This window comes from Diadema antillarum, unplaced genomic scaffold (genome assembly GCF_040938485.1).
Source record: "Diadema antillarum isolate AM-2024a unplaced genomic scaffold, OU_Dant_1.0 seq00000799_RagTag, whole genome shotgun sequence".
Lineage (NCBI taxonomy): Eukaryota > Metazoa > Echinodermata > Echinoidea > Diadematoida > Diadematidae > Diadema > Diadema antillarum.
In genome coordinates this window covers 1,067,608-1,087,712 of record NW_027271683.1, presented here as the reverse complement: position 1 = coordinate 1,087,712, position 20,105 = coordinate 1,067,608, and the positions used below count along the sequence as shown (strand labels likewise).

The 20,105-nt window shown below is 37.0% G+C and overlaps 1 pseudogene; it reads left to right on the top strand.

The window, feature by feature from the left end:
* The first annotated feature begins 307 nt into the window (after positions 1-307).
* On the top strand, positions 308-1,174 carry LOC139739461 (uncharacterized; annotated as a pseudogene).
* The last annotated feature ends 18,931 nt before the right edge of the window (positions 1,175-20,105 follow it).

Genomic DNA, 20,105 nt, shown 5'->3' with positions numbered 1-20,105 from the left:
TAGAAATGGCGAAGGAGAGAAGAGGGCGCTATGGACTGAGACGCACGCGGCAATTTCGTTTGTCTCGCAAAAGTAACAAAATTTCACCAAATTGGGACGTCTACTTCATTTTTTCGGGTCTCACATTCCAACAAAACCACAAAGTTAGAAACATCGCCTGAGGATGGACCAACAAAAATCTGCTCGGCCGCAACGGTTAGCCGCTACAAAGGCAAAAAACTATGGTCCTTCTGTGAGAAAACCCGCAACCCAGGTACGTGCAAACAGCCCGTCAAGTCCGAACCCGAAGGTCACTAACCCTGCGCCCATGACTCCGGCCGCTTCCCAGCGAGAGTCGTTGGAAGGCCAAACAGCCAGCGATGCGGAATCTGTTGAACTGGTGCCTGATGACGTCACAAATATGGCTGTCGCATCCACGACGGTAACCAACCCAACGCACCCAGATCGAGGCACTACTATGCCCGCCGACAAGGAAGCACCGGCCTCTGCACCTCCCAATGTGCAAACCCCTGGAAGCTTGGACGCATATTTCAAGGAAGCTACCAGCGGATTCAATAAAATGATCCAAGACGCTGTCGACAAGTTCCTTGGGAAGTTGAGCGATCTTGAGGCCAACATTGAAGCTTCTATCCAATTTGAGAGCAAACGGGTCGATGATCTGGAAGTCAAACAAAAGGAAATGGAAGGTAGAATGAAAAGAATGGAAAAAGAAATTGCCGAACTCCGCTCCGAAGTATTGAAGAACAAAGCGGAAACAAACAAAACCGAAAGAATATCTAGGAGGAATAACATCCGCATCGTGGGAATCCCTGAAACACCAAATGACCAGAGGGAAGACTGCGCCCACATCGTCGAAGACATCCTGCGGTCCAAATTCAAGATGACCACAAAGGTGGAGCGAGCTCATCGTGATGGTCGCAAGGTGGAAGGTCGTCCCAGGCACATCATGATAAAGTTTCTCTCATACAGAGAAAAAGTAGATGTCATCCGTCGTGCCAGATAAATCCTAAAGGACGAGCGATATTTCATTATCGACGACTTGACGCAGACTGACCTGGAAGAAAAACAGAAATGGAAGAAACAAGTCCAAGAAATGTACAGCAAAGGTACCAAGTTGAGATTCTATGCCGGAAAATGGCGCCAAACCGGAGGCGCTCCCTTTAATTTCGAGTGAGTAGTCATCTCCTATATACATTTCTTATAACTTCAACTGAAGTTTTGTGTACCCTACAGAGAAGATTAGTAACATTGGCCCAGTTGTACATGATTATGATATGACAGATACTTATTGTCCAGCATGAGTAACTCAGAAATCATAGTTTTAGGTATACCTACTGCACTAAAAAAATTCTTACAACCTCAACTGAAGTTTTGTGTAGCCTACAGAGAAGATCAGTAACATTGGCCCAGTTGTACATGATGATGCTATGATAGATACTTATTGTCCTACATGAGTAACTCAGAAATTATATTTTAGGTATACTTATTGCACTCAAAAATTCTTATAACTTCAACTGAAGTTTTGTGTACCCTACAGAGAAGATCAGTAACATTGGCCCAGTTGTACATGATGATGCTATGATAGATACTTATTGTCCTACATGAGTAACTCAGAAATTATATTTTAGGTATACTTATTGCACTCAAAAATTCTTATAACTTCAACTGAAGTTTTGTGTACCCTACAGAGTAGATCAGTAACATTGGCCCAGTTGTACATGATGATGCTATGATAGATACTTATTGTCCTACATGAGCAACTCAGAAATTATATTTTAGGTATATCTATTGCACTCAAGAAGTCAATGATGTTGGTTTAACTAAAATGTGCGTATTGGTTTTTCATTAGGTATACCTATTGCGATCAAAAATTCAATGACGTTGGTTTGGTTAAAATATGCGCACTGGTTTCCTTATAAAAACACACCGGTTTTTGCATGATTACAAATATTCCGGTTTTCATTACACTAAATTGAAGTGGTAGAAGTAAATGAATCCAAAGTTTACTAGAATTGCTGTCAACGTACAGTGCCAAATGTATATTAAGATACTAAAGTGAAATGGTAGAAGACAATGAATCCAAAATGTACTAGAATTGCTGTCAACTTGCAGTGCCAAATGTATATCAAGATACTGTATTTTTCTTCTTTTTTTTTCTCCTTTTGTTCAGGATGGCATCTGCAAATGGGTACCATCCGAACTGAATACAATATCAGCCGAGTATTATATTTTTCTCTACTTATGCAATGAACCGGCTGCACAGTGTATTACAGCAGGTGTGACTTGCTCAAATTTGGTTTGTGTCTTGAACCAGTTGCACAGTGTATTACAACCCTTCAGCAGTTAACGTACGCAAGCTACATTTCACTATCATTAATGAAACACGCTTAAGCATGACTATTCAGTTTGTATAGTTGCCCAGGGTGAATTATACAGTCGGATCTTTTTGTTCAGTATGGCATCTGCAAATGGGTGCCATCTGAACTGAATTCAGTATCAGCCGAGTATCACATTTTTCTCCACTCACGCAATGAATCGGCTGCACAGTGTATTACAGCAGGTGTAACTTGCTCAAATTTGGTGTGTCTTGGTTACTAGTGTTGCCCCTGGCAACCTTGTTCTTATCCTAAATCATGTAAAGAGTTCCTCAGTGTTAGTCTTGTTGGCGCATAGGGAGTGGGTGATGTTTTGCTCTCCAACTGTGGGAGAGGAGAAATCCGTATTGAATGAATGATAAAAAAACCCGGTTTACTTATATATGTTCCTGGTAAACAAGTCCATTACTGGTTTCCTCCAAATGGATTCCTCAAGTATAGGTTTCCTTTTAGGCTGTAGGAGTTTTACCTGGCCGACATGACGGTTGTCAAGTCACTTCATTGTGATTAGAGTCTGCACGATGTCATGATCCATCCCAACCAAATCTAAATGTATGAAGTGATAAATATATATATATATATGTATACACATATATATTTCAATCAATTGGTAGCTCAATTCAGAACCTTAACAGCCGATGTTTTGAAAATAGAGCTACATGTATTAGTATGCTCCCAAATTACCCAACCTTTTAGCAGTCAACGTACGCAAGCTATACACACTTCATTATCATTAATGCAAAACGCTTAAGCATTTTATGCAGATTGTTTAGTCAACTAGGGTGATTTGTCCAGTCTGTTTTTTTTTTTTCTATTCAGAATGGCATCTACAAAGGGTGCTATCTGAACTGAATACAGTATCAGCCGAGTGTTATATTCTTCTCCACTCATGCAGTGGACCGGCTGTCTGTACAATGTATTTATAATATGTTAACCTGTATTTTGTTGGAATTTGGTGTGTGCTTTGTTCGCTATAGAGTTTTACTTGGCAACCGTGTACTTGCACCATATAGTGATGGTTGGCGGTACCAGGGTGTTGGTCTTCTTGGGGCATAGGGATGGGGTGATCTTTTGCTCCGTAGTTATGGAACAGGAGAAATCCGTATAAATGATAAAAACGGTTTATTCATAGATGTTCCTTGTGAACAAGCCCGTTGCTGGTTCTTTCCAAATTGATTCCTCGGGCAAGGATTCCCTTACGCTGTAGCTGCCTGAGATCTGTACCCTGCAGGCATGATGGTTGTCAGATCAATTTATTGTAATCTAGAGCCTGCACGGGATTAGGATTCATTGTAGTTAAATTTATGGTTATATCATAGTGTATGTGATAAATATATTGATATGATTGCCGGAATTTTATTGCGATTAGATCCAGCACGGGATATGGTCCGTGACAACCAAATCCACGCCTACCGCATTATCCATGTGAGAGATATTTGTTATGATTCTCAATATTCATCAAACCCACCTGCAATTAAAGTTTTTTGTTGTTGTTGTTGTTGATAAATACCCTTATGATATAATGATAGTAAGTTATATCCTTTTGTTGAGATATAGTTTTTTTTTTTTTTTCTGATTAATTGACATCAGCCGAATGCTATATTTTTCTCCACTCACGCAGTGGACAGGCTGCACAGTGTATTATAATACAATTGGCGTGACAATAGGCCCTACATAATTCTGTTAACCTGCATTTCGTTCGAATTTGGCGTGTGCCTTGCGCTTTAGAGTTGCCCTTGGCAACCGTGTACCTGCCCTATGTAGTAACTGTTGGCGGTCCCAGCGTGTGGATCTTGTTGGGGCATACTAGGGACGGGGTGATCTTTTGCCCTGCAGCTATGGGAGAAGAGAAATCCTCAAAATAATAAATGATAAAAATGGTTTATTTATAGATATCCCTTGTGTTCAAGCCCATTGCTGGTTCTCTCCGAATTGATTCTTCGGGCATGGGCTCCCTTAGACTGTAGCTGTTTGAGATCTGTACCCGGCAGGCATGATGACTGTCAGGTCACTTTTTGTAATCAAGAGCCTGCACAGGGTAATGGTTTATTGTAACCAAATCTGTGTTCATACCATAATTCATGTGATAAATACGCTGTTATGATTTTCGGTATTTTATTGTGATTTGAGTCTGCAAGGGGTTATGGTCCATGCAACCTAATCCTCCACGTACACATTACAATACATGCGAGTTGTTATGATTTTAAATATTTACTAAACCTACCTGCAATTAATATTTTGTTGTTGTTGTTGATAAATACCCTTCATGATGTAATAATAACAAATAAAATATGAGTTTTGGGATTTTTTTTCTCTTTCTCTTCTGGTCGAAATATTTTTCTGATTAATTGGCATTCTCAGTCAAAACTCCAACAACTGATGTTTTTTTTTGTACAGTGTATTACAATACAGTAGGCCCTATGTTAACCCTCATCTTGTTCGAATTCGGCGTGTGCCTTGCGCTTTAGAGTTGCCCCTGGCAACCGTGTACTTGCCCAGCGTGTGGATCTTGTTGGGGCATACTAGGGACGGGGTGATCTTTTGCCCTGCAGCTATGGGAGAAGAGAAATCCTCAAAATAATAAATGATAAAAATGGTTTATTTATAGATATCCCTTGTGTTCAAGCCCATTGCTGGTTCTCTCCGAATTGATTCTTCGGGCATGGGCTCCCTTAGACTGTAGCTGTTTGAGATCTGTACCCGGCAGGCATGATGACTGTCAGGTCACTTTTTGTAATCAAGAGCCTGCACAGGGTAATGGTTTATTGTAACCAAATCTGTGTTCATACCATAATTCATGTGATAAATACGCTGTTATGATTTTCGGTATTTTATTGTGATTTGAGTCTGCAAGGGGTTATGGTCCATGCAACCTAATCCTCCACGTACACATTACAATACATGCGAGTTGTTATGATTTTAAATATTTACTAAACCTACCTGCAATTAATATTTTGTTGTTGTTGTTGATAAATACCCTTCATGATGTAATAATAACAAATAAAATATGAGTTTTGGGATTTTTTTTTCTCTTTCTCTTCTGGTCGAAATATTTTTCTGATTAATTGGCATTCTCAGTCAAAACTCCAACAACTGATGTTTTTTTTTTTTTTTAAATTAGAGGTATGCTCCCAAATTACTCATTTTTTTAGCAGTAAACGTATGCAAGTTACATTCCATTATCATTAATGCAACACGCTTAAGCATTTGATGCAGGTTGTGTATGGTTACCCAGGGTGAATTGTACAGTCTTCTCTTTATTGTTCAGGATGGCATCTGCTACGGGTGCCATCTGAACTGCATACAGTATCAGCCGAATGCTATATTCTTCTCCACTTACGCATTGGACCGGCTGTACAGTGTATTACAATACAGTAGGCCCTATGTTAACCCTCATCTTGTTCGAATTCGGCGTGTGCCTTGCGCTTTAGAGTTGCCCCTGGCAACCGTGTACTTGCCCAGCGTGTGGATCTTGTTGGGGCATACTAGGGACGGGGTGATCGTTTGCGCTGCAGCTATGGGAGAAGAGAAATCCGTAAAATATTGAATGACAAAAATGGTTTATTTATAGATATTCCTTGTGTTCAAGCCCATTGCTGGTTCTCTCCAAATTGATTCCTCGGGCATGGGCTCCCCTAGACTGTAGCTGTTTGAGATCTGTACCCGGCAGGCATGATGATTGTCAGGTCACTTTTTGTAATCAAGAGCCTGCACAGGGTAATGGTTTATTGTAACCAAATCTGTGTTCATACCATAATTTATGTGATAAATACGCTGTTATGATTTTCGGTATTTTATTGTGATTTGAGTCTGCAAGGGGTTATGGTCCATGCAACCAAATCCACGTTCACATCACAATACATGCGAGTTGTTATGATTCTAAATATTTACTAAACCTACCTGCAATTAATGTTTTGTTGTTGTTGTTGATAAATACCTTCATGATGTAATAATAATAAATAAAAAATGAGTTTTGGGATTTTTTTTCTCTCTCTCTCTTTTGGTCGATATATTTTTCTGATTAATTAGCATTCTCAGTCAGAACTCCAACAACTGATGTTTTTTTTGTTTTTTTTTGTTTTGTTTTGTTTTGTTTTGTTTTAATGAGAGGTATGCTCCCAAATTACTCAACTTTATTTAGTAGTAAACGTATGCAAGTTACATTTCATTATCATTAATGCAACACGCTTAAGCATTTGATGCAGGTAGTGTATGGTTACCCAGGGTGAATTGTACAGTCTGTTCCTTTTTTTTTTTTTTTTTTTTTTTTTTTTTTTTTTTTGTTCAGGATGGCATCTACAAACGGGTGCCATCTGAACTGCATACAGCATCAGCCGAATGTTATACTCTTCTCCACTCACGCAGTGGACCGGCCGTATATACAGTGTATTATGTACAGTACAATGATTATGTTAACCTGTCTCGTGTTCGAATTCGATGTGTGCCTTGCGCTTTGCAACTGTTACTTGCCCTATATAATATAATGGTTGGCGGTCCCAGCGTGTGGATCTTGTTTCGGCATAGGGATGAGGAGATCTATTGCTTTGCAGCTGTGGGAGAGGAGAAATCTGTATAAGAATGAATGATAAATACGGTTTATTCGTAGACATTCCTTGTTTTCAAGCCCATTGCTGGTTCTCTCCCCTGTTCTCTCCAAATGGATTCCTCGGGCATGGGCTCCTTTAGATTGTAGCTGTTTGAGATTTGTACCCGGCAGGCATGATGGTTGTCAGGTCACTTTATTGTAATCTAGAGCCTGCACGGGGTAAGGGTTCGTTGTAACCAAATCTATGTTTGTATCATAATCCATGTGATAAATATGTTGTTATGATTTTCGGCATTTTATTGCGTTTAGAGCCTGCACGGGGTTATGATCCATCGCAACTAAATCCACGTTATGCCATAACCTATGCAAGAAATATTTTCAATATTGACTAAAACTGACTGCAATTAATACTTTGTTGTTGTTGTTGATATATACCCTTTACGATAACGACAATAAGTTAATAAAATGTGTTTGGGTGTTTTTTTTTTCTCTCTCACTCTCTCTTGGTCGAAATATTTTTCTGATTAATTGGCATACCAATTCAGAACTCAATCAGCTGATGTTTTAAATATCTAGGTATGCTCCCAAATTACTCAACCTTTTAGCAGTCAACGTACACAAGCTAAATTTCATTATCATTATTGAAACACGCTTAAGCATCTTATACAGGTTGTATAGTTATCCAGGGTGAATTGTTCAGTTTGTTCTTCTTGTTCAGGGTGGCATCTGCCAACGGGTGCCGACAGTATCAGCCGAGTATTGTATTCTTCTCCACTCACGCAGTGGACCGGCTGCACAGTTTAATACAATTTATTACAACATACTATGTCAATTTGTAACTTGTTCGAATTTGGTGTGTGCTTTGTTCGCTATAGAGTTGCTCTTGGCAACCGTGTATTTGCCCTACATGTTCTTTTTGTCCAGGATGGCATCTGCCAACGGGTGCCATCAGAACTGACAGTATCAGCCGAGTATTGTATTCTTCTCCACTCACGCAGTGGACCGGCTGCACAGTTTAATACAGTTTATTACAATATATTATGTCAACTTGTAACTTGCTCGAATTTGGTGTGTGCCTTGTTCGCTACAGAGTTGCCCTTGGCAACCATGTATTTGCCCTATATAATATACTGGCCGTCGGCGGTCCCAGCGTGTTTGTCTTTTTGGGGCATAGGGATGGGTGATCTTTTGCGCTGCAGTTATGGGAGAGGAGGAATCCGTATAGAATTAATGATAAAAACGGTTATTTTTTTTTTCATTTCTTGTAAAATTGATTCTTCGGGTAAGGATTTCCTTCCTAGAGTTGCCCTTGGGAACCTAGTATTTGCCCTATATACTGGCGGTTGGCGGTCCCTATGAGACTTGAGATGTCTTCTCTTCTGTCATAACACAATACGTATTACATACATGTGTTCCTTCTATTGATCGGATATAGAACAATTACCGGAGTTTTATTATAACTTATTTTGAATATTAGTATTCATGCTTATGACAAACTGTTCTCTTTATGTTTGTGCCTACTTAGATCGTATTAATGTTATGTATAGGACGATCCTATTTTCCTTTGTAGACAACGTTATATTAAGAGACAACGATAAAATGTGTAACTGCAATATTGCAACAATCTCCACAGTCAAATTGTTCTATACTGCCCTCTACAGGTGCCCTCGTGGACTCAAGCAACGGACAACACGCTCACCCTTTAATACGCAATTCTATAGACACAGCATTCAATTCAATTAATGATGATGACTTTTTTGATTTGGCAGGACCTTCTTTTGAACAAAACGAATCAAATATCAATCAAAATGACAATTTTTTTGATAATTATGTTTCTGACAGTTTTAATTCATCGCCGCAAGAATTAGATTATGATTTTGACACAGAGAACCAATTGCAAAGTCCGTCTTCTGAATATCTTACTCAATCCCAATTTACCAATGTTGTCAAGGAATATGATAGTACTACTTTTTCTCTTTTACATTTTAATATTAGAAGTATTAATAAGCATTTTGAAGAATTGAGGTTATTTTTAAATAGTCCCATCATGCATAATATCTCGGCGGTAGGTTTAACCGAAACCTGGCTCTCTCATGACTCCAGTCTTCCCTTCGCTCTCGACGGGTACGATTTAGTGGTTAATAACAGACAAAATAGGGTAGGTGGAGGCGTTGCCATATATGTTAAACAAAATTATGATTATGTAGTCCGCGATGAGTTCACCAGTATGACTGATTTTTTTGAGTCTTTATTTATTGAAATCACAGTTCCAGGCAGCAAAAATATAATCATAGGTGTAGTATATAGACCACCAAACGCGAATACTAAATCATTTTTAGATTATTTTTCGGATCTGGTTAAAAACCCACTTTTTATCAACAAAAATTGTTTTATAATGGGTGATTTCAATATAGATTTGCTAAAACAGAATAATATGTCGCAAGATTTTTTGGAAATATTTTTGTCTGCCTCTTTTTTACCCTTAATATCTAAACCCACACGTATAGTTAATGAATCTGTTTCTTTAATTGATAACATTTTTTGTAACATTCTTCCTCCTCCTGATTCTTTTGTAGTACTCTCAGATATCACCGATCATTTCCCCATCTCGACTGGTTTTTCTTTAAATGAAGCAGTTAATAATAAAAACAACAATATATTTAAACGAAGAATTACTCATGAAAGTATAGCTAGGCTAGGTGCTAGCTTAGACACCGCAGACTGGTCCTGTATCTTTGATACAGATGATGTTAATTTGTCTTATGAATATTTTATGAAGATTTTTATCCAACATTTGGACATTTGTATTCCAAAACGTAGAGAAAAATCAGCTAATTACAAAAAAATACCCAGGCTCCCATGGATTTCAAAATCGCTCCTGCGTTCAATAAATAGAAAGAATAATTTATATTACAGATTTAAAATGAAACGTACTGAGCAATCAAAGTTGAAATACACTAGTTACAAAAATACTTTGACGAAAATTATACGAATAGAAAAGAAAAAATATTATACTAATCAGTTACAATTTTACAGGCATGATATGCAAAATACATGGAAAGTTTTAAAGCAAGCCATGAATATATCAAATGTTAAGTCAAATATTACAAAAATTAGATTTGATGGTGAAATTGTTGAAGATTCTCAACAAATTTGTGATGTTTTGAATAACCATTTTTCTTCAATTGGGGAAAGCCTGGCAAGTAATATTCCTCCCTCCACAAAACATTTTTCCGAATTTTTGGGTCCCCCAAATTCTAGTTCAGTATTTTTTAATCCAACATACACTCAGGAGATAATTAATATTGTCTCTGATTTCAGTTCCAAAAAAAGTGCTGGACACGATGACATCAGCAATTTTCTTTTAAAGGGGGTAATATCGTCAATTGCGGATCCCTTAGCTCATATATTTAATCTATCCCTTTTTAATGGCACCTTCCCCGAAAGTATGAAAATAGCAAAAGTCATCCCCTTGTTTAAAAAAGGTGACAAATTAGATGTAAATAATTACCGACCAATTTCTTTGTTAAGTGCATTGTCAAAAATTCTTGAAAAAATTATTTATAAAAGAACTATTAATTTCTTTAAATTCAATCATATATTTACGAATTCTCAGTTTGGATTTAGGGAGAAACATAGCACCACACATGCATTATTGAGTTTTATAGAAAAAGTGGCACATGCTATCGATAAATCTTCTCATTTGATAGGTTTGTTCCTGGACTTCTCCAAGGCCTTCGACACCATCAATCATGATATTTTACTTAACAAATTACACCATTATGGAGTGCGTGGGAAGGCCTTGGAGTGGTTCAGGAGCTACCTCATGAACAGGAAACAATATGTTTCTTTAAATGGTTGTAATTCACAAATATTAAATATTAAATGTGGGGTGCCACAGGGAAGTTTATTAGGTCCACTGTTGTTTACTGTTTACATAAATGATTTTTGTAGATCATCAGATGTTCTTTCTTTTATTCTTTTTGCAGACGACTCAAATCTATTTTTTTCACACAATAATCTTTTTACCCTTGTTAATACAATAAATTTAGAATTAGAAAATGTTGCCCAGTGGATAAAAGCAAATAAGCTATCTCTTAACCTTCAAAAAACAAAATATATGCTCTTTAGTAATTCTACTGAGGCATTACCTGTTGATATTGTTTTAGATGGTACTCCACTCGAAAATGTCTCCCATATAAAATTTCTTGGAGTAACAGTTGACAATAAGCTGTCCTGGAAATTTCATATTGACAGTATATGTAAAATTATTTCACGTAATATTGGTATAATTAATAAGCTTAAGTTTTGTTTTCCTTTGTCGTCCCTGCTCGTATTATATTCATCCTTAATATTGCCATATTTAAGTTACGGTATTCTCGCGTGGGGAAATACATATAAAACATTCTTAGATAAATTACTTTTATTGCAAAAGAAATCACTCCGTGTTATATGTCATACTGCATTTTTGTCCCATACTGACCCACTATTTTATGAGCATAAAATATTGAAAATTAATGATTTGTATTTGTTTAATCTAGGACAATTTATGTATAATTATAATAAAAATAATCTCCCAAATATATTTGAAACAATGTTTCAAAGAAATCAATCCATTCATAATTATCCAACACGGCGATCAAATGATTTCCATTTGCCATTTCTGAGAACTTTGTTGGCTCAAAACACATTTATTTACGACGGGCCAAAGTACTGGAATTCACTTCCCAGTAACATTACTACTGCTCAATCTCTGAATTCCTTTAAGAATAAATTAAAACCATTTTTATTGAAACTTTACAACATCCAACAGAGTTAGTTTCCCTTTATCATCTCAGTCAAGTCATCATTTTTTTTTTACATAAGTCCTCCTATTAAACTATGTCCCTCTCTGTGTTCTAAATATAACGATGTGTTTTTTTTTCTCTCCTGCATTCTTACCAACATAACTACGTATAAAAAATGTTTTGCATTACATTCAATCCAGCTTGTATTTTATCACTTATTTTACATTATGAAATCCAGATTGCTTGCGTCCACGATGGCACATGCTGTAGTTCCCTCTTTTTTCTCCCTTTTTTTCCTCTTTTTTTTTCCTCTTCTTTTTCCTTTCCTTTTCTCTTTTTCCTCTTCCCAATCATTTTGATGTCAGTTGACATCGGCTCGTTTATTGTGTTTTATATTGATGTTTTGTGTATTTTTCTGAGGGTCCCATATCGTACAAGCTTTACTTCTTAGTGGGACCCTCCACTTCCATCCTCATCCTTAGTTGACTTGTATTATACGCTTTATGTATTTAACAAAGATGTAATCACATCTACTTTTCATTTTCATAATTTTCTTATGTACCTTTTCAAGTTTTGTTCTGTATCACAAATATCCCGTGTATACGCAATGTACATAAAGTTCTTTGTTCATTTTGATGGAGGTGAAAATAAAGTTGAAAGGCTTGAAAGGCAAGAAGTAGCATTTTGTAGCAAAATGTACAATATAGGTCAAAAATCAAGGTCAAAGGTCAAAGAAGTCAAAGGTCAAAATTCTGTGTAGAAGTTTTGAAGCCCTCACCTAGTGCCATCACATAAAGCAAACGGAATCGAAATCGGGTTAGAAATGGCGAAGGAGTAGCATTTTGAAGCAAAATGTACAATATAGGCCTAGGTAAAAAATCAAGGTCAAAGATCAAAGAAGTCAAAGGTCAAAATTCTGTGTAGCAGTTTTGAAGCCCTCACCTAGTGCCATCACATAAAGCAAACGGAATCGAAATCGGGTTAGAAATGGCGAAAAAGTAGCATTTTGAAGCAAAATGTACAATATAGGTCAAAGGTCAAGGTCAAAGGTCACAACTGAAATTCTGTGTAGAAGTTTCAAAGCTCCCATGTAGTGCTATCATATAAAGCAAAAAGAATCAAAATTGGCTCATAAATGACAGAGAAGTAGCAAATTGAACATTTTGATCACACACGGACGCACAGACGGACGGACGGACACACGGGCACACACACGTACGGAGCCCGTTTCATAGTCCCCTGCTCGAACTCGTTCGGCGGGGACAATAAGCCTATGGATAGACTGTTTTCCGTGATAGAAAATGTACACCCCAGATCCAAGGACAGTGTTCTCTGATTCTGCCACATATAAATTGGAAATTGTTGTCAATTGATGGGAGTAGGAATGCCGTAGACATCAAAGAACGATTTCCTGACATGATCACGAAATGTGGCTTCCACCAGACTCTTGATATTTCGACGAGAGGCAACAATTCATTGGATCTCTTCCTCTCGAATAGACCCTCACTGATTAACCGTTGTACGACTCTTCCCAGCTGATATCACTGACCATGGCATTGTCTCATTTGATTTTTCATCACTACACTCTTGAGAATTAGGCCTCGGAAAAGAAAAATCTATATGTGGAAAAAAATCCAATATGGACGAAAGGAAAAGGAATACAAGAATTCCAGCACGCGTTTGTGTCTAAGTACTACGTGGAATGCCCGGTCGCAGACATTTTTTTTTTTTTTTTTTGACTGTTATCAAGGATGCTCTCTTACTAAGGATATGCCGGCAAAGACATCTTCGTCTTGATTTATTAACCATCCGTGGATCAATGCTCCGTGTAAGAGGATTTGCACGAAGGATGAAGCGCAGCTTTAATAAAGCCAAAATAACAATGAAGCAGAAATACTTCACAAGATACCACATTGAAAAAGATATGCACATCAGATTATGTTACCATGGAAGCACATTGTTCAACATTGATAAAAGATTGTGTTTTGCACATCGGGAAATCATACTGGACATTGTGTGCCTCATCTCAAGTCAAATACTGAAAACTGAAGGAGTACAAGTCCAAAATATTTCAATTACTATGGTTTATACCTTAGAAATGGTGTTACCATTAATTTAGCACACTGGTCAACATTGGCGAAAGATAAAGTTTGTGCATGAATATACGGCAGTGGTCACATGTACCAAATTTCAAGGTAACACACGTAAACAGAGGAAAACTGACCAGAAATGTTATAATTTATTATTGGAAAATTGGATGGAGTCCCATTTTCTTTGCTCAATTTTCCAATAATAAATTTCAAGGTAAATACAAGACGTACACGTACAATCGAGGGATCTACCTCAATCCACATTTTTTTTTGATTTGTACAAAAATCTGTCGTACAGGACAACAATATATCTTGACTCTCACAAAATATGTCATGCACGATAACATAGTAATCATTTCTCAACACTCAAACCCCCCCCCCCCAAAAAAAAGGGGGCATCTTGCACTTCACACATTGATCACAACAAATGTGCCGAATTTTAACTGAATTTCTTTTAAAACTGAAAGAGCAGTTTCATCCAAAATATATTGGTACTATCACTTTTAATTACCCATTTTCATGGCAACGCATCACTGACGAACACGTTTCTCGCACATCTACCTACGATAGTGGTCGCACATGCTCATAAAACGGATGAGTAGTTCGATCCATATCATGATTTTGCAACGGACTGACTGACCGTCTGTCAGTCGACACCAGGGTGATTCCAATACACCTTCAGGGATCATACACACCATGTATGTATGGGTGGGGGTATTATGAATAAAGTCAAAAGAAATAGATAGACAATCATGTATCATATTCATTGATAGTGACTGAGATTTGTGTCCAGTCTCCATTGGGACGGCCCACTCTCAACACGAAATATGTGGCTATACATGTCTAGAATATGTATGATACACAAATAAACCAAATTCGTGGAGTCCAACATTATTTCTTGATGATATCTGAATTGCTTTATTAATGTAAATTATGTACAACAGTAAGAAATAATTATATTGTGGCTCTCAATATATATCACGTAAAAAAAAGAAAGTATTTATAGCACATCGTCCGTCAACATTTCATACGAGAATTGGGAGCAGGTGCGATTACAAGTGTACATGCATAATTCACATTTTGATTTGAAAGTTACATGGTAACACTTTACAACGAAGTGACAATCCGCATCGTGCGGCTTTCTGGTGCAAAATGATTAACACTGATTTCCACATATTATGACAAATATGATATTTAACCATGAAGAGCAATATTATAAACAGTGATATTTTACACCGTAAAGCAGCAAAATTTTGACCGTAGGCATTATAATAATTCATGTTTCCCCTTTGGCGATAACATCCTCCACAAACATAATTACTGTAATGAACCATTCATCGAATTTTTTCATTAATAATACGGGTATCAAACTCTCACGTAAACTCTTGTTTCCTGAAACTAAGAAAAATGTTCTTGAATAATTTCTACTTCAAATCAAGTGTAAAAAATCTACAAGTAATGCCACTATAGCTTTTGTCCCTGCAATTAACTTTGTTCGCAGATTTAAATTCTTGATAAACCTCATACTCTATATACGGCCACAGGGAAACTCTACAAGAAAATTAGATTAAAAAGAAAAATCTTGAATTTACCACACTGCAGGGTAGACAAATTTCCAGCCACTGCACAAAATGTGGATTTAAGCACAGTAATCTCCCGTTTTGCAAGAGCATCGAGTACAAATGACCTTCTCCTACACCTAACTCACCAAAGGTTACGGTACTTCGTTCACAGACAGACAAAACCACCAACGACATCTTGGTCAATTTGTGAATGATCTGCAATGTGATGCACACAACCAGGAAAGAGGGTCTTAGGTCTATCACTTAGTCCGAAATCCAGTAAACGCTTAATACACCAATACACTGTTGTTAATCTCCGTCCCGAACGGTTCTATTACCTTGATATCATAATTCTTTTACAAAATTGCATTGAGTGAGAAGCATCAACATTGCTCACATGTTTTCTTGTGTACAACGTGTGCATCCTTGACGGAGTGTATACATAGGTACATATTCCAAAATATTTGGCGCAAGTCTCATTTCACATACAGATTTATTACATGTAATAATGACAGGTTAAATTAATGAAGCCATAAGAGCAGTGAAAATAAAAACAAGGTTTAACATAACAACACACCGGAAGCCCATTCTGTTATCATACCTGTGATTTCGTCTTACCAGAAATCCATTTCTCCACAGCATCTTCATTACCTTACACCAGTGTTAAGACTTACAAAAAATAAGAATATCTACCAGTATACCTTTTCTATTAAAGCGATGTATACATGGCTGTTTCAGAATGTTGATGACAAGCATGTGTTATCATAGTATGATCCTAATACATTTGTAGGAGAGCATATTTCCCTCTATATAAATCCAGAGACTCCAACCCAAAGCACCTTCTGATCTGGAGATTCTCCCGCCTGAAACCCCTTGCAAACGGGAGATTCCAAGTTGATGTGTGCGAAGCGCGAAATCCCCAGGGTTCTAGATGCTCTCTGGTGCTATTAAGGCTTATTTTTTCAACATACGATAGCAATAGATAAGAAAGCCTTTCCAACGGGAGACACAGAGCCAGGGCGGGAGAAATTAAATCATATTAAAGCAGGAGAACGGGAGATTTTGCAAAAATGGGTTTTCGGCGGGAGATCTCCCGTCGAAAACGGGAGAGTTGGAGTCTCTGTAAATCATGTACTATTAAAGGCATAATATCTTTAGGGGTATATATCTCATGTAGTCACAACACTACAGCTAGACCCTTGGTGAGTTACATCACACTGTAAAAGTGGAAATTTTCGCGGTGTGGAAACTTTTGCACATTTCGCGCAACCAGACGCTATGAAAAGCACACGAATATTTCTGCATGCCATATGTTAAAAATACGCAAAATCCATCTTACCTGGCCAAGCGCAAAAAATCATTACTCGCGCGAATATATTGACTATTACATTACCTGGTCATAGGTTATATATGTATGAAACTTGTGCACATTTTGACTCACGGGCATAGAAAGGGTTAAAGGTCCTGTTTACCTTTAGGAGCAGTGATTTAAAAAATATTCCAGATATCACATTTGAAGCATATGTGTAGGTCAGCTGAATCACAAAACATCTTACCATATAAAATTTTGCAATAAAGCCTAAAATATTACAAGGAGATATCACTATTCTTCTCAAGAAACTGTAACTGTAGACGGTTTAGTCTAGAAACATTTAATTATAACTATTGTTCACATTTTGTATATTTAACAAAACTTAACATCGATTGTACTGGTCCAAATTTTTACATTCTTGGTTGTTTCTATCCCTAACTCACATTTTAGAACTATTTTGAAGTACTAATACTCGGTTTTTGTTTCAACTGCAAATGGTAAATTATGCCTTTAAAGAAGCATTGCCATATAGCGAGCTTGTGTCACTAAAATAACATGAGAGGGGAAGAAATAGGGTTACTCCGAATGTTGCATGCTCAAGCATTATGTGAGTGACAAGGGATCCACTGAACAAGTGGTCACATAATAGAATTGAACTGCACACACATGTGAATATTTTACTTTTGACGGTGTGTGGGAATGTAGACAATGTTCACATCTGTCAGCGGGTTTCAAACGGAGTAACACATTTTGTCCACAAAATTGACCAGTGTGACTCAAAACTAAGAACCACTGAAAGAAGATGACACTATCATTATGCAGGTAATCACATAAAGTAATAATTGGGTTTTTTTTCTAATTTTCTCTACACTATAGTGTCCAACTCGGAGGGTGAGTCAGTCTACATAGAATAGATTACCAGGGCATGACATAATCATCACGGCAACTGGAATTGATTGTATAATATTAAAAAAAAAAATCTTATCTGACTCTTTTTTCTTTCTTTTTTTTCTTTTCACAGACCACTTTGACTTTGCCAAATCAGCACTGCCACATTACACTTTCACCATTTTCAATCAAGTTAAAGGGGTGTCTTATTGAAGTCTATAATGTATCAACATAATTTCCTCACTAATGTTCTACAATAGATCCATCAATGAACTTATTTTCACTTGCATTGGCGAGAGTAATTTCAATTTGAGCTGCTGACTGAAAAATAGGAGTGATTTGGCTCAAAAGTAGGAAAGAAAGAGCAGTTCTGTTTAAATAGAAGTGTGTAGTAAAATTATTTTTTAAAAAAAGAAGGAAACTCCCACTGAAACAAGAACTGGAAATGGTCAAATTTCAAAATTCTTTCCTCCAAATTCAGAATAGTTGGGAGTTGTGGCTGTTGACCCATTCTACAGACCTTAATCTATTACTGCTATTATCAACACATGACCATCATCATATATTGCAGGAAACTGCAAAGAATCCATGCACAAACAGTAAACAGACTTTGGCAATAGTCATGGCACTGAAAACCCCTATGGTCCAAATTCATGAAGGTGGTACAATCTTGTCCATGGTTTAAAACCAGGGACAAAGACTGTAGTTTTGTATGGGGTGCCAAATTTCGTTATGAAATCAGTCATTTTGTCAACGAAATGACCATTTCGTTATTTAAACAAAATGACCATTTCGTTGACAAAATGACTGATTTCGTAACGAAATTGGCCATGGGAGACTTGGCACCAGATAAAAAACTACAGTCTTTTAAACCATGGACAAGATTGTAGCACTTTCATGAATTCGGACCCTTGGGGCTAAAAAAGCGTATTACGAAAACCCACGCAAATCTGTCAAATCCATCGAGCCTAGTTTGTGGCTGTGAATACCCTTGGACATCAAAAATACAACTAAACACTGATTTTTTTTTTTTTTAATACACATGGATGGTCTCAATGCAAATGAAATATAGTGTAAAATGAGGAAAGTTCGCGTGTATATTCTAATTTCGTGAGAGCCAAGATTCGCAAAATTAAAATGCATATGAAAGTTCTTGTCTACACTAAACACATTGAATGTTAGAGGTAACTCGCTAAAATTTCATGCCGCGAAAAAGGCCGATGGCACCAATTCGCGAAAATTTCATGCCGCGAAAATATCATGTTTTACAGTACTTGATACTGATCTGGACATTGACTGCTGACCCAACTTGAATCAAATTTCCATTTCTCCATATTTTCCGTGTGGACATTGTCTGGACAGATTTCTATATAACATACACCACACAGTTTTGCTCTATTATGTGTGTCTAGCTTTGACTTATGTTTGCATAGATACGTATTAAACCACTGAAGCACCTTATTTCACAGAAATACACTGTCCCCTCCACTGTGACGTAATAGTTGCAGTTATGGTATTTGTCAAAGGTACAGGCATATGTGATAAGTTCTAAAACCAAGAGACAATAATACCAGGGATACGCCGGAAAAAGCAAATGCCTCAAACTGGTCAGCTTACTCTTTCTATTAAAGACTACACTACACAACCAGCTTCCTTCCACATTCTTTTCTTCTTTACACTATTCTTTAAATGACTTGTTCTTAGAAATGCTGCTGCAACAGAGTTAACTTGACTCCAAAACATCAAGGTAAAAAAAAAAAGTTTCGAGTAAAATAAAAAAAAAAGAAATGTTTTAAAACTGAAAGGAAACTACAGACTTGGATTACTAGTAATTGCAAAGGTTAAAAAATACTGTACATCAAAGCTCCAGGTCAACATCATTATCTGCATGATGGTAAAACAGTGAACATTTAAGATACATGATGGGCCACTACTGAGATATCATAATTTTTCTGTTATTTTCATATCATATATAATATATATGTCATTCTTAGTGTGTTCTGCAGTTTCCAGCTTATGCCATTGTTTCTGTCAGAATAGCAGAATGGTGAGTTCTGTAGTTCCTTGTTCCTTGTATTATTGGTATCATGCAAAACTACATATCATCTGCATGACCAACTACTACAATCCTACCAATGACACTTACATTTCAAATAATATATCTATGAGTTAAATCTGTAAATTCCCAAAACTTTTTAAAACTTGCCAAAGAGCAATACTGATCGAAGAGGAAAGAAAGAATAATGAACATCAAAATCAAAACAAAAACATTTGACAAAAATACTGCAAAATTATTTGTATTAATTACGTGTTCTCCTATAATTGTATAATTGTACATTGTATTTCAGAAGAATTTCCTTTACAGAGTATCAACGTCTTTCCTTCCTTTGTTTGGTCCTAAGTCGTATCCACACTCCTTATCTTTCTCTTCACACCTAGACTTCTACTGGGATCAGCTTGAGTTTAAAGTATAGTGTAGGTTCCATCATATGGGGGGGGGGGGGGGGGGGGGGCATTTTTACTTTTGAATTTTAAAACTTTGATG